The sequence below is a fragment of the Cynocephalus volans genome, chromosome 8 (genome assembly GCF_027409185.1).
Source record: "Cynocephalus volans isolate mCynVol1 chromosome 8, mCynVol1.pri, whole genome shotgun sequence".
In the NCBI taxonomy this organism is placed as follows: Eukaryota; Metazoa; Chordata; class Mammalia; order Dermoptera; family Cynocephalidae; genus Cynocephalus; species Cynocephalus volans.
The window spans coordinates 155615113-155632143 of record NC_084467.1 but is presented as its reverse complement, the minus strand read 5'-3'; the positions used below and the strand labels follow the sequence as shown (position 1 = coordinate 155632143).

General features: G+C 34.9%; 1 pseudogene; it reads left to right on the top strand.

Annotated features, from left to right (window-relative positions):
- LOC134384434 (potassium channel subfamily T member 2-like) overlaps positions 1-17031 on the top strand; it is a 110361-nt pseudogene that overhangs the window by 53866 nt on the left and 39464 nt on the right.

Genomic DNA, 17031 nt, shown 5'->3' with positions numbered 1-17031 from the left:
TTTATCATCTTATACCATATGGTATTGGATGGACATAGATTAGAGGAAACAAAATTTCTGCCAGAAACAAATTCCTTCTTCCAAGAAAGGCACATATTCATGATAACAAACCAAATGGAAAAGACAGATAAGAGCAAGTGTACTAAACTGTCTGAAACCTTTAAGTAAGGATTTCTTTTAGGTATTTGAGGTAAGTAATTGTTAGGAAAACACAAAATCATCAGTGAAACTTCAATTGAATGAAGAATTCTACTAGGAAGAAAATATGCTTTAAGAAAAAGGAATCATTATGTATGTTTGTACTAGAATTGATAATAGAAATATCTATTGTATCTCACAAGACTCAAAAGAAATTCTAAAATAAAAGAACTTTGAATAGCATGAACATTAAAATTACTTACATCTTCAAACCTCCATTAAAGAACTGAAGTGAGAAGACAAAGGTATTGAGTGAACCTTGAATTGTTTGTTGCTTGCTTCCTGCACAGGAATATTATAAGCTTTAAACTATGCACTAATTTGGTTTTTTTTTTTTTTTTTTTTGGTTTAGGCAGCTACTATAAGTAAAACAAATTTATTCATTTTTGTAATAAAATTTTATTGACCGTGTTAGGCATTAAGTAACAGACAGCAAAACCATGGTCTCTGCCCTTTTGGAACTTATGGTTTAGCTGAGACAGACAATTAATAGATCTTACAAAAATCAAGAGGAGCTGGGGAAGTCCTTCATTAAATAAGGTGACAAAGGCCTCTCTGCAGAGGTAGCGTTTGAGCTACTGTGAAAACACCAAACCAGCCCAGTAAAAGCGTGGGAAGCAGCATTACAGGAAGAGAGAAAGCAAGACAAAGTCTTTGAGGTGATACACGATTTAGTATATTCAAAGAATTAATAATAACAGAAAATAGTATTAATAAAGTGCTTAATGTGTACAATATTTTTAGATGTCTTCTCTTGTTTATTTATTGTAATCACAGTGGGATGTAGATGCCAATGTGAATCCCATTTCACAGGTGATAAAACTGAGGAAGAGGGAGTCTGAGTAACTTGTATGAGGTCCTACAACTAGTAAGTGACAACACTTGACTCAAACTCTTGTGTGTTTCCAAAACCCAAGCTTCAAACCGTTGTATGGTAGGCTGTCTGTTGCATCCATACTTCGAACAGGTGGACATCTCCACAAATGTTAAAACTCAAGTTCAAATCTTCACTTGTGATCTGCTCTTCCTCCACACTTCTTGTTTTACAGAAGGTACCAGCATCTACCAAATCTGAGTATCCTCTTCATCTTCTCTCTGCTTTACTCTCAGATTAAATCATCATGTCCTCTCAGAATTTAATGTCTAAATATATTTTGAATAAGATCTGTTTCTGCAAATGTAAGAGTGGAAGGTAACTTCATCTTTCACTAGGGTTGCTGCACTAACACCCAAGTTTATCTTATTCAGTCTCCCTGTATTAGTCTGTTTCTGTTTCTTATAACAGAATATCTGAAATTGGGTAATTTAAAAAGAAACAATTTATATCTTACAGTTTGGAGGCTGGAAGTCCAAGGTCCGGGGAACACAACTGGTGAGGGCCTTTTTCTTGGTGATGGCTCTGCACAGCAGCATAGGATGTCACAGGGTGATAGAAATGCCTGAGCAAGAGCGAGCTAAACTTCTCACTTGCTCTCCTTTTAAAAGCCATCAGAACCACGCCCATTACTCCATGAATGGATCCATCTGTTCACGAAGGCACAGTCCTCACAATCTAATCACCTCGTAAAGGCCCCACCTTTCAAATACCATAATTGGATTTTTCGCCCATTTCACACTGTTAAAATGAGGGTCAGGTTCCTACTACATGAGCTTTTGGGGACATATTTAACCCATAGCACTTCCCATGCCCTCTTCATTCTCAACCCATTTTCCATATTGTCATCAAAGGGAGCACTCTAAGAATATGATCATATCACTCCTCCTCTTAGAAATGCTTTAGTTTTCCCCACTGTCATTAAGATGAAATTCAAAGTCCTTCACACGGTTTCAAAGTAGGCTGACCATATGTACTGTTATTCCTGGGACATTTTCTATTTATATCATTGTTCTTTGGTGTAATTCTTAACGGCATCCCCTTTCTTGTCAAAAGTACGCTGGTACTTTAAGTTCTATTCTGTGGTTCCTGCTCCAGTCTCATTTCTGACCTCTCCTTCCAGCTCACACACTCAGACTCTATGCTGTCATCTTATGGAATTGCTTCTAGTTCCTCGAGTCTTCAGGCTTTTTACACTTTCAGGTTCTAGCACATGCTGGGCCTTCTGTTTATAGCTTTCTACTTATCACTCACTCTCCCAAATTTCCTGGCTAATTTCTACTCAATTACAGGTCTCAACTTAGACATCACCTCCAATTCAGCTTCTCACTTTTTCACCAAAAGGATAAGGTAGGTGCCCTTCCAAAGTGTCTGTGACTGTAGAATTGTTCCTTACACTCACCCCACTGTTTTTGCCTGTTTTGCTATAGGTACCACTCATGGTTTTATGAATTCTTTCTTTGTGTATTAATGCCTGGCCCATATTCAACACATAATAATTCTTTGTTAACTACTAAGAATTTATTAGTTCTATATAATAACTCTGTATTCCTAGCACTAAGGATAATGCCCTACATAAAGTAGCTTCTCAACACATATTTACATGACTAATTTAACAAATAAATGAATACATTAGTGTTTGGGTCCTTTAATAATGAACAGAATTACTTTCAATTAGCATTTTTGTTATAAAATGATGCTTATCCATAGAATTCAGATGTGTGGAGATAGGAAGGGTTCATTTCCAAAGGGTAACGGTTCTGTGTTTGAAAATATAATGTGCGAATTGGGAATGTAATTGAACCAAACAGTGTTTTGTTTAGGAAAAGTAAATGTGCTATATCATGTGATTGAACTGTAGTATCACGTGAATGTAGGTGAATAGCAAAGAGAAAGTTTTAAATGTCAGTTAAGTCTTTATTAAAGTAAGCAGGCACTTCACTGGATTTAGAAAATGTACCTTCTCAGTGAGACAATTATTGACCAGGGATAACCCAAGTGAAAGAAACCACTAAACACCAAATATCACTCACCCTGATCCACTAGGCTTGTCACTGATTTGATCTTGTTTGCCAAGATATTCTTAGGACAATCCCTTTTCATGAAGAAATATTGCTTTTTCACAGAAGTTCTGCCTCTGTGTTCAGTCATCTCCTGAAAATCTGATTGTAGGGTAAACTGAGCTTAGATTTAGGAACAATAAATGACATTGTCAGAATTGTTAGTGAGATTAATTGGCAGCTGTGTGGGGTGATTTAGAGTGACAAAAGACTTGAGATTGGAAAATTAATAGTAGATTTAAGCCCTGACAAATGTTGTAGCAGTAGGATGTAGAAGAGGAAATAATAGGATAATTGCATTGATTAGTGATAAATGGATGGACTGAGGAGGGAAAGGGTCAGAGATGTTCTGATTGACTAGTTAGAAATTTTGACCCTGATTTACTAGTTAGAAGATTATTCAGCATGATTGGGAATTCATTTTAGTAAAACATAAGATTATGTTGAAAGCTGGAGACTAGAGGGTTATACACTGAGAGAGCAGAGAGCAGGCTGGGATTGGAATCATGTTGTAATTTCTAAATCAAGGCTTTCCTCAGTATTTATCCTAATTGATTTTCAAATGATGTTTTATCCCATGTCTTCTTCTACATGTTGAAATTTGCTCACTGTTCTCAGCTGATCTGGATCTCCATCTGTGCCTGCCCTTGGGCACCCCTGATCCTCACCCCACCATATATATATGAGGGTACTTCAAAAAGCTCACAGAAAAATAGAATTAAAAGATAATACAAATCTTTTCCATGAGCTTTTTAAACGCTCCTGACACCTAGGCTAATACATTAGATAATATATTATGATGTAATGGACATGGGCAAAAAATGGGGCAGCACATGCCTATCTCTCACCCTACCTTCTCCCTCCATATCAAGTGAGGATATTCTTACAGTGTGGACAGGCTGCTCACCTACATAGACACTATGCAAGTGCTGGAAATAACGCCTCTGCTCCTCAGCCTGGCTATTGTTAAGCCATGTCGACCTCATCTGTTTGTCCACGGGACGTCCAGGAGTCAAGCCACTCTCATATCATCATCAACACCAGGAACAGCAGTTGCCAAAGTTTATCTCTAAGACTCTTCTCTTGAATGGCACCCCCTCTCTCCCATTCTTAACGTGCGGAGATGGGAGGCTTCCCTTCCTGTGGGACCCTCAAATTTGCTACATTAGAAATAGTGGCTTACTTCTGTTGCCTCAAAAGCAAAGGTCAACTTCTTGTTTGCTTAGCTGTATCAATCTTTCCTAGTAAAGGAAAGTTGGCAACAAAAGAAACTAGCATTTATTTTTAATTGATAATGTAGAGTTTATTAAATTAAAAAGTATTCCCTTTTTTTCAAGATTTGATTATTTATTTTTGATTTTTTAATATTATTTATTATGAGCATATTATTAATACAGATCATGATTTTTCCTCATGCTCTTTACTAGCATTTTTGACGTTACTGTTTGTTACATACAACGTTAACTCACATTCTTAAGAAGCTCCTTCCAAACTTAAACAAATTTGACATTTACTTTCATGTCTTCATTTATTAAGGGAAGATAATAGCAACAGAATTTTAAAAAAGAAACCACCATACATCATAACAAACACACACATGTACACATAAACACATTTTTGCATGTAATTTACCGAAGCTTAGCTGCACATTGGTGTGGCTGGCACAACTTAAGAGGCAGATGGAGACATGAAACTGAGACGAAGGAAAGCTAGAGACTACTTAATGTGAAAGGTCTGTCTGAGTCTGTTCCGGCTGCCCCATAGATTGGGTGGCTTGCAAACAGCAGATGTTTATTTCTCACAGTTCTGGAGACTGGGAAGTACAAGATCTAGGTGAGGGCAAATTTGGTGTTTGGTGAAAGCCAGCTTTCTTGTTCATAGATAGCACATGTGGAAGGGGTGAGGGTCTTTCTAGGGTTTCTTTTAGAAGGCCACTAATCTCTTTCATTAGGGTTTCACTCTCATAACCTAATCACTTCCCAAAGTCTGCAGCTCCTAATACCATCACCTTGAGGGTTAGGATTTCAACACATGAATTTTGGCAGGGACACAAACATTCAGACCATAGCAATTTTTTTAAACATTTGAGAATATTTAAAAGTAAATCTTCTGTTATGATACATTATGTGATTTTAGTAAGTTTTACATTTGATTACATGATTTTTATTTTATCTGTTTCTTTTATTTTTGTCACCTCAAACCATTTCAGAAATATATATGAAAAGTAAATAAATATGAAAAAGTAAATATTTAATGTATGAAAGGATTAACTCTTCTTAATAATTGAGTTTTTAAATTGATCAGGAAAATTTGGTTATAAAAATTAAAAGCATATTTTAAAAATACAATTATAAATGAAGTAATGATGCATTTATAGCTAAGAACCATATACTGAGAATATCTTTTTTCACATATGCTAAGAAAATTTACCTAGGCAGAAATGCATAAAAGCTCACGAATTTTTATATCTCAAATTTCTGAACAGAAAGAACGGGAGAGAGGTTCTAATCTGGCCTTTATGTTTCGTCTGCCTTTCGCTGCTGGGAGGGTGTTCAGCATAAGCATGTTGGACACTCTTCTGTATCAGGTATGAAAGTTTTATTTTTTTCCCCTAAAATTGTTATTTCATTTAGATTTTATTTAAATGAATACTATTTCTACTGTTTTTCATGGAGCTGTTAACTTAAAATTGGCTCTGAATGTAATTCAATATTTTATTTCATGTATTTAATAACATACATATGCCTATAAAATATTTTGTAAGAAAAATATTATTTTAAAAATCTATGAAAACTACTTTTAGGCATTCTTTGGTGGCAGTGCCCTGCAGTATTTCTTGGGACATTTTAAAACATTTTGCATATTATTTCAGGCATATTACTAGATTTTAAATAAGGATAAGAAAAAAATACTAGGTTATAAAAAGTCATCATTTCTCATAGTACGCATTTTTTTCAGGTTTGGCATAAAATACCAAATTGATGTCAGAAAACTGATAAACCAAGGACATTTTAGGCATCTGCTAATTTTGCCTATTTTCAAAAAATATAAAAAAAGATTTTACAACAGCCAAGAACCACTAAGTTTGTTCCTGAATGCCGAGTTAACAGTGTCGTTTTATCACAGCTGTGAGGTTCAGGGAGATGCTCTTTCACACAGCTATAATGTACTCTCTTTTTGTCTCTACCACAAACTGAACAGTGGTAATATGTAATATTCTCTAATTCAAGTAATCAGACAATCTCTAAATATTTTTAGGGAAAGGAAGAAATTCACAGGGCATTAAATTGTTTGATAATGTTAATCTTAAATTAAGCATTTAAGCATTTTATTGTGCCTGTTCTTATTGATTATGTATTTAAGTACCCTCTTCTATGATTGCTTGACTGCATAAACTAATCCCAAAATAGTTAAAGCTTTTCTGCTGGCCTTTGGGCTAATTTTGCCCATGGGTATGCCTCTAGCAATGTCAGAAACCATCTGCTTCTGTCAGATGAGTGCCAGAACAAACACAAGGGAGAATAAATACTCCTATTTGCCCTAGAGTTTTAGACCCATTATCTGAGAACTCCAGGAGGGAAGGCTCCCACCTCAAACACCATTAACACAACACACAGATAGTTGTAATTTAAAGAGATTAGATTGCAGGGTAGGGCTTGTTTCAAGAGCAATGTTGAAACTGAAGATTTTATATCAATGGCAGCCAAATGCTTGGATGTTATTATGCACCAGTAGTTTTTCGATTTTTTTTTTTAGCCACAGTATCTTATGTTTAAATGAGGTCTCATGAGGAAGTCTAATATATAAGTTAAACAGAAAACTGTTTTGCAGAAGTGGAAAGCAGAGTTTTTTCTTCCTCTTCATTTTTGCTTCAAATTTTATGTTGTGAGTAGAGATACAGGAAATTGGGTGTTTTGTGACGCTTCTGCACAAAGAGTAAACTAGAACTATAGTTTTTAAAGATCTTAAAATGTAACAGAGTAAAGAGTATATTTTGTATTTCAATCCAACATGCGCTTTTATGTGTGTGTGTATTACAAGCAGAAATCTCACAACACTTACCCTTTCTGCTGGTATTGCTGTATTATTTTCTATGTTACTGAAATGTGTTCTATTCCATTTTTAAAATTCACTAGCTTTAACCCACCACTGTATTGTGACTTGTTTGAAAAACAGTTAATTTGCAGACTTCAGAATCAGTAAAATCCAGAGAATAATTTCTCTTCAGGAGGGCTTTTGATAGGTTGCTAATGGTTCTTGAACTATCGGTAATGATTTTCAATCACATTTTCTTTAATTTTTTATTAGTAAAGTTGTCTATGTATCTGTAAAGACTGTGTTCTAGCTTTCAAACTTGTCAATATGAAAGATGTACTGTCACTTCAGGGAAATGTGATGATTCAATTTTTTTTTAAAAGGCTACAATTAGCATGGAATGGTGTGCCAAGAAAGTACATGCAAAAATAAGTGGTAAATGTAATTTAGGAATCTATGTTATTAGCATAGAGCTTAATCCTAAAAACAAAAAATGGTTGAAATATTTCATTGCAAATTAATTTTATTCTTTCAAGTTCTTATGATATGTACCATTTTATTTCAGTTTGTATTTTTTACTAAAATATCTAAAAATGTATTTATCATGCCTAGTAGCACACATAAAATGTAAGCATATCAAGATATTTCTAGATAACAATTACTTCCTATATTTCCTTACAAACAGCTTAACTGTACAGGTTTACTTAGGTCACTGACAAGATAGATTATTATTTCATTTTTACATAGATTTAATGATGTGTTATGAGAAATAATCTTTTAGAAGTGATTAGAAGTTCACACTCCTGGCTGTTCTAAGCATATCATACATATAAAAACACATACTTTGTTTATATTGCAGTCATTTGTGAAGGATTATATGATTTCTATCACCAGACTTCTGTTGTGACTGGACACACACCAGGATCGGGGTTTCTTTGCTATGTAAGTCAAAAATCAATGGAATGGAAGATTGTTTAGATAAAAATTTCTGAAATTCATCTACCCTGTACTTTGGCTAAGTCTTCTATGTCATATATTATTTTTTCTAATGTGTATCCAAAGAGTTTCACCTGAGTTTTTTTAATTTCTTAAAAACTTTTTGAGGAAAACATATTATTTTTAATTAATAATCATATTAAATACCTGTTCTGTACAAAATTCAGAACAAGTTGTGGTTTGTTTTTCCCTAGCTGGCAATTTGGGACTGATAGGTTTAGGCATAGGATGCTATACTTGGTAGGAAAACAGTGATCATACAGTTTAACCCCTTTGTTTTATAAATGAGTATACTATGATTTGCTAACAGTTCAGATTTACAAGCAGCAAAGAGGGATTAGAACTCAGGTTTCCTAACTCTTAGACCTGTGCTTATTCTACTACAGAATTTTCTCAATATAGGTGCTATTAGAACACTGAGTGAGACAAGTATTTTTTTGTACTGGAGTTCCTTTTGTACTTTAAATTTTGTAGCATCAGCAGACCCTGTCTACTAAATACCAGTAGCAGCCTCCAGTTATTGCACCATTCAAAAAGGTCTCCATGTAGTTTACAACATCTCCCAGTCAATTACCAGTGCCCTATTGCCTACTGATATGGAATTAATACAATGTCATACTGGCTCAAATTGAGTACTTGGATTTCTTATGTTTGGCTGAATCTCCAGGATAAGCTGAGATAGAGTACAATAAATAAAGTTAATATATATACATTTAATAAAATATTACTTTGAGATTTCAAAATATTAATAAATTCTGCCTTTTGCAAGTAAAAAATAACCACTGGGTTTAATATTTTTAATAACATCTAATATGTAAATAATTTATATATGTTATAGATGAAAATCACTGAAGACAACTTATGGATCAGAACTTATGCTAGACTTTATCAGAAGTTGTGTTCTTCTACCGGAGATGTCCCCATTGGAATCTACAGGACTGAATCTCAGAAACTCACTACATCTGAGGTTTAGAAATATGAAAATATTCTTGTTTTGATGTTTAATCTGATGAATACAATCATTCATAAACTTGGAATTGATTTCTGAAAAATGCCAGAGAAAGTGAAAAGAATATTATCTGAATATGTAGTGTAAGTTCTCAGAAGTGAAAACCTTCTCAATTATTTGTTTTAGTAAGCCAAATCAGAATTTTACAAAATTTCATCACTTAGGTGCTATTCTAGAGTTTATGGACTTTTGGCTCTGGATGCTTTTTGTAGATCTAGGTTTAGCCATTTCTAGAAGATTGTCAGGAAGAAAATTAATTCTAATTAACTTTGAAGTTCTGACACATAAGTTCTCAAGGCAAGCAACCTAGATCTCTAAAATTACATATATTAGCATTTGTAAGGAAGCAAAGTTAGTAAGTATTGAAATCCATATTTCTCAATCTCTAGATTGAAAACCATTCTAAAGCCAAAAGAAAACTCCAGGAGTAGCGCCAGACCTTCTCAGAGGAAAGCTCAATAATTTTAATAGCAAACTAGAGTCTATTAATATGGAGGGAGAATTTCTGGTGATTGTATGCAGCTGAAAACATATCCACCTTTTGATCTGGTCACTTCATGTGGTTCTAAGTAGTCTTTATATACTTAGTAAAAAGCATTATCTTTTAAATTAGACTTTTTTTATTAAATAAAGATTTTGGATAAATGCACTATTCTATCAATATCTATAAAATTATTTAATACAAATTGTGGTTTATATTCTTGAAATATTTTTCTTCTATAAACACCTCAAAGTTATTATAAATTATAAAGAAATTTTGTTAGCTGTTTATGTATTTGGTCTTATGCAAAATTACCTCAACTGTAAAGCTCAGATCACTCATATGCATTTCAGCAGTCAATATAATCATTAAACCAGGTTGTGATAAAAATCAGCAAACCCATGTATAGAAAAGATCTTTAGAAAGCATAAGATGAATCACATAGAGTTTTAGATTGTTTTCTTGTTAAAATGTGTAGTTTGATCCTTCTATAAGTGGATATTGAGGCCAGCAGGAAATAGTTCAGTTTTTCTGAGGTATTTTTCTCAGGTGGTTTCCCTGTAGTTTTAGGGATGTTAAACGAGGCTTTGTTACCATCTCTCCTGCTGAATATGAGTTTTCTTTGGCTGTGATTCCTTTGGTTCACACCACAAAGAGCAAGACCAAATCAGAGAAAATCTGGAATGAATGACTGGAGAAAAACATTCCAGACAGTTAAATATATACATAAGATGGTTTGGCTATTTGTGCCTAACATTTTAAGAATACTGTATCCAAAAAATTATTATTTGATTAAAAGTTAGGAAAACGCAAGTGCTTTCACACCTAAGCAATTAAGCATTATCTTAGTCTGTATGGGTTGCTATAACAAAATATCACAGACTGGGTGGCTTATAAACAACAAATTGAATTCTCATGGTTCTCGGGGCTGTGAAGTCCGAGATCAAGGTGCCAGCCGATCAGACGTGTAGTGGGGGCCTGCTTCCTGGTTCTGAGCTGGCCATCTTCTCACTGCATCCTCACTGGGTGGAAGGGGGACGGAGCTCTCCACGACCTCTTACATAAGGACCCTTCATCTCCTAATCACCTCCTAAAAGCCCTACCTCCAAATACCATCACACTGGGAATTAAGTTTTTACATATGAAATTTGTGGGGACACAAACATTCAGTCTATACAAACCATTTCTTTGACCATAATAAGTACAGAGAAAATTTTCATACAACAGAGTATTGCTATGTTCTTTTCTTATATATATATGTGGTGTTTGTGAATTTGAACTTTGTAAATCCTGTTCTTGGTCAAGTCCATATCCATGTCAGTCATTTTGTTTTATTAAAAGACTTTGTTGTGTGCTGTTTACATTGTTAAGTAGGGAAAGGATAACAGTATTTGTATTGTCATCAAAGAATATTTGACTACATGTTGCTTAATTCTTGCCCATCCCAAGTAAGGATCACCTCAGTAAAATGCTTATAATTTCCCAAACCTCTAGCTTATATAAAAAACACTTATCATTGGGAAAATAAAAGGAAACTGAGTTAAATAAAGATGATACACCCTGTTTTCCTGTACTGAATTAATCTTCCATACATATATTTTATTTAAATTTTATATTTTGCGTAATGTAGAAAAAAATTAGGGCAACAAATAATTAAAGATAAAAAACAGGACCATCAAGCATTTTTACAACAAAATATAATAACGGGCAGAGAAATTAATGTTACTCTATATCTAACGTACACTGATCACTACAGTTGGGCCTGAGTTCTACTTTTGTTTTCCTGGCAAATAAGGCAAAAATAGCTCTATGCTGATTTATGTAATAATTATAGTCTGATACATGAAAGGATACAAGTTTATCTTGCAAAAGATTTGTTTTTACTTATCACCTATTAAAAGAATGAGTATATTCTGTGTGTTCTTAAGCAATTTTAGATAACATGATGAAAAATATCTACCTTAAATCATAGTATTACAAGATGTAAAAATACCATTAAAGTGAATATCTCTTGGTTTAATCTTCTATTACAAAAAAATAAGGGCTGGCCTGTCAGCCCAGTTGGTTAGAGCGTGGTGTTGTAACACCAAGGTCAAGGGTTTGGATCCCGATAACAGGAAGCCTCCCCCCAAAATAAATATCAATTAAATCTTAACCCAATAGAGACACTGGGGTTTGGATAAAAAGGGAAACTTTTTTCTGATTATATAAAAACACAGAATTAAAGCTTACTGACTATAATGACATGTAAGATTGGCTCACACATTCCACTATCTCTCTCAAGTATCAGATGGCACAAAAGAACTAAAGTTCTGAAATTCATATGATGCATAATTATTCAAAATGCCAATTTTCTCTTACTCAAATTAAAGAAAGACACCAGATTTTAGGATGGAAACTTCATTTAATAGTTATAATTTGAGACTGATATGTTCTTGCTTGACATCTGTCAGATCCCTATTCTCTCCAACAGTTCAAGGAGCTGTGCTCCTGCCTCTTACCCCACACTGGAAAATGTTGGAGGTGTATTCAGTGGAGATGGTCTAAAGACTAGGGGACACTGGACACAATTGAGGGCTAGGAGTACCACACTGAATTCTGAGAGCTAAGTGCAAAGGTATATTCTATATATTGTACCCTTCAGCAGCAAATTGGAATAGTCTTCCACAGGGAATCTGATGAAGCCAAATAAAAAGGGCTGAATATACAGATATGGGAGATTCTCTAGTTCAGTAATCCAGTAAGTTCACCATGAAACACACAATAAGAAGAATATCACCCAGAGCTTTCAATCTATGTCTCTTACTCTTAAATAAGAGAAGACAACTAAAAATTCCCTGCTATCCCAAAATAGCGTCTAACGTGGAAATGGAATATGAAGGTACTTCAAAAAGTTCATGGAAAGATTCATATTATCTTTTAATTCTATTTTTCCATGAACTTTTTGGAGTACTCTCACATAGATACCAAAATAAACAAACAGGAAGAAAACAGACACATGAAAAATGCTCAACATCACTCAGCATTTGGGAAATGCAAATCAAAACCACTTTGAGATGCCATCTCACTCCAGTTAGGATGGCTAATATCCAAAAGACTGAGAATGACAAATGCTGGTGAGGATGTGGAGAAAAAGGAACCCTCCTACACTGCTGGTGGGACTGCAAAATGGTGCAGCCTTTATGGAAAATTGTATGGCGGATCCTCAAACAATTGCAGATAGAGCTACCATATACCCAGCAATTTCACTGCTGGGAATATACCCAGAGGAATGGAAATCATCATGTCGAAGGGATACCTGTACTCCCATGTTTATTGCAGTGCTGTTTACAATAACCAAGAGTTGGAACCAGACTAAATGCCCATCATCAGATGAGTGGATAAGGAAAATGTGGTATATCTACACAATGGAATACTACTCTGCTATTAAAACAAACAAACAAACAAACAAACAAAAAAAGAAATACTACCATTAGCAGCAATATGGATGGACTTAGAGAAAATTATATTAAGTGAAATAAGCCAAGCAGAGAAAGAGAAATACCACATGTTCTCACTTGTTTGTGAGAGCTAATAAAAATAAATAAGTAAATATACAAATGAACAGGGGTGGGGGGAAGAAGACACAACGATCACAACAATTTCTTGATCTTGTTAAGACAAGTGAACAGATATGATGTTGATGGGGGAGGGGGAGAAAGAGGGAGAGAAAGGAGGCACTGGCAAAGGAACCCCCAAATTAACTATATTGATAAATTAAAATAAAAATTAAATTAAATTAAAAATAATTAAATTGAAAAGCCCTGTAGGAAAGGTAGACCATTGAGGGAGGAGAGAATTTTAAAACATAAAGTAAAAACTTCTACTCCTAGGTATCTACCCAAAAGAAACGAATATATATTCACACAGAAACTTACACACAAACGTTCTTAGCAGCATTACTAGTAATACCCCCAAACTGAAAGCAACCTAAATGTCCTGCAACTGGCGAACAGATGGACAATATTATTTAGCAACAGAAACAAACTACTTATATGTGCTGCAACTTGGATGAATATCAAAAATATTATGTTAAATGAAAGAAGACAGATACAAGAGACCACATACTTTATGATTCCATGTATGTGGAGTGCCCATACAAGGCAAATGTGTAGAGACAGAGAGTACATTTGTGACTGCCTCTTCTTTAAGCAGGGGGAAGGTAGGGGGATGAGAACTAACAGTTACCAGATACGATGGCACTTACTGGGGTGATGTAAATCATCTAAAACTGTTTATGGTGATGATTTGAAAGTCAACTAACTAAAATAATCTTGAATATAAAACTTGAAATGGGCAAATTATATGATATATCAAATATGTATTAGCAATTTTATATATCAAAAAAGCTATAATTAATATTAAAAACATAAGATAGTACAAAGATGAAAGATGAACAGGAAAATATATTTCTAAAGGAGCATTCAGGTAATTAAAAAGAACTCTTGGTAATTAAAAATATGATAGCAGAAGTGAACAAGTGTATACCAAAGTTGAGGAAATCACTCATAAATTAGAGCAAGAATTTAAAACATCAAAAATGGTAAAGAAAAGATAAAATTAGAGAACTAGTCTAGAAGGTCTAAGATCCAAATTGTAAGATTTCCAGAAGAAAGAAATACAGAGAAATTTTAAAAATATCAGTGTAGTAATTCCAGAATAATCCCTGAAGAGAAGTGTGTTAGTTTCCAAATGGGAAGGGTAACCAAGTGCCCACAACAAGGAATTAAAGTAGTCTCAGATGAAGGCATATGATTGTAAAACATCAGAACACAGAGGGAAAGGAGATCCTCTAAAATTCCAGGGAGTTGAAGCAAGAGGATGTGGAATAGGTCACATTCAATGTATCGTTTAACGTTTCTCAACAGCAACACCACAAGCTAGAAGGCAATGGAGCGACGCCCCCAAGATTCTGAAGGAATGTTACTTTCAAACTAGAACTCTATACTCAGCCAAACTTGTGTCAGAGTAGAATAAATCATATTTCAAATATGCATATTCTCCAGAAATATCCTTCCCACACCTGCTTTCTAAGGATATTGCTCCCACCAAAATTAATGAGCAAACTAAGGAAGGAATCACGGTATTCAGGAAACCAGAAATTTTATGGAACCCAAGAGAGTAAATGAGGCCCCCAGGAAGGTGATAAAAGGACCACTAGGCATATAGGGAAACCCAGAGCAGGCCATAAAGCTTCAGAAAGACTTTTTTAGGAAGATGAATTCTACAGAATATCTCATGTATCACAATGTCTTTAAAAAAAAAAAAGATTAAATAATTCCCAAAGAGCTCAGGATGAATTATTAATAAGTATATATATAAGCAATTCATAAAATAAGACATTTATTAACTCTAGGAATATAAAATTACCATCAACAATAAAAAAATGTGTGCAGGAAATATACACTAACCATATATCCTATATATCTCATCTGTGAATTCTACTAAGTTGTATTGTGTCCTGAATTTTGACCCAACTATTTTGAAATGATGGCAAAGGTAGTGGGTTATGTGGGAAAGACGATTAATTCCTCTTCTTCCAGAGTGAGAAGTCAATGACAAAAGGAGAAACAAAAAATGTAGAAAAAACAAGCACATTATAGAGAAACAGAGAGATAAAGACCAACATGTCCAACTGAAAGAGGCAAAAGCAAATGGGTCCCTATGAGAAGGAAATAAGAGAGATTGTGGGGGGAGCTGCCATTTTCCAAAACAAACCAAAACATTTTCTGACTGTTCAAACTATGCATTTGTAACTAATAAAAACAAGCAATAGACCTATAGGCATAGAGTAGTGATATTAGACCCATTCATTTCTTCTTCAGTTTATATTTTTAAATGCTAAATTGCTTTCTGTTCTATGAAGAACTTTCATTAAATGTCAGAATTTCATACAAGGATAAAATAGAGATAAACTAATATAAAGACTCTAGGCTTTGCCTCCTTGTTTTTTTTTTTTTAATGAAGATTTAAAAAAATGCATTTTAAAGGCCAATGCAGGTTTTTATGCCTCATCATTTTATAGTCTGTCTTCAGTATCATCCCATGTTCTGTGTAGAAAGAGTAAAATTCTATCGCTGCTTTGGCTGTGAGGCGGGAGAAGCACTGAATACTCAAGCAGACGTCTTTGAAAAGACAAATGAAGATGAGGAATATCCACAGTCAAAATCTACGTATGTATTTATTTATTTATAGTTTTTGCAACTGGCCAGTATGGGGATCCAAATCCTTGACTTGGAGTTATAACACTGTGCTCTAACCAACTGAGCTAACCAGCCAGCCCCTGAATCTATAAAATTTAGAAAAAACCTGTAATACTATATGATTTTTTTCTGGTAGACTATAGATTGCTTGAAGGAGAAATCACACAAATGCAAGCACAGAGAGTAAAGTTAGGATGCACACAGTGGCTGGAAAATCTATGCAAAGTAGAATAGAGCTAGATCTGCCCCTTTATTGCTAGTTATATGCCACCATGCCTGTCGGGTCCGCCGCTGGCCGACCCGAACAGCCCTAGCCTCGTTCCTTTTGGTGGGCAAGCGAATGGCCCAGATTCCTCTTTCCCTCTTGTCCCCTTTGGAAGGAGACAGGGGAAGAGAGCCGTGAAGAGAGGTGAGCACAGCCACGGCCCCAACCAGACCGTTAAAGGACACTCAGACGTGGCGGGGAGTGTTCTGTTGAGCAGTTCTGTTTATTATCACACAAGCACTTGCTTTTAAAGGCAAATGGGGAAGGGAGGTTTTTACATCCTCCAATCAACTTAAAGGTCAAGGGCATGCATCCTGTCTCAATGCCTAGCTATTGCAATCACGCAGTGTTCACGAGCGCAGAAGCACGTATTTGGCCAATAAGGGCTAAGGCAAGGTTCCCACAGTCACTCCCACCCTACTGCCTCCCAGGGCCATCCTAGGCTGCCATGTTAATATGCCCTTGTGGGCCCATAATGGCACGCCTTGTAATGTCACTTAAGGTGGTGTTAGTTTTTAAGGCCCGACACATGCCAGCAGAACTTCTACTACTACTAGGTTTCTATCTAAGGGAGCTTTTACAAACATCAGATTCTTCTGGTTCAAACGACACATACAAAAAGGACAAGGCCTCATGTTCCTCTAGGGGTACAAAGAGGAACAGTATTTTCCTCCATAAGCCTTTTTATTCAGTTTTGAAAAGCTCACCATGCTCATTTGGTGGCAAAACTACACCTGAACTGTTGTGAGATTATAATTACTTACTTCACTTAAAATGAATATTTACACTTTTTATTGCAGAAATATTAATTTGTTTATTATAAAATGCTACCCTGGTTTTTATCTACTGTATAGCATATGAGATAGTATTA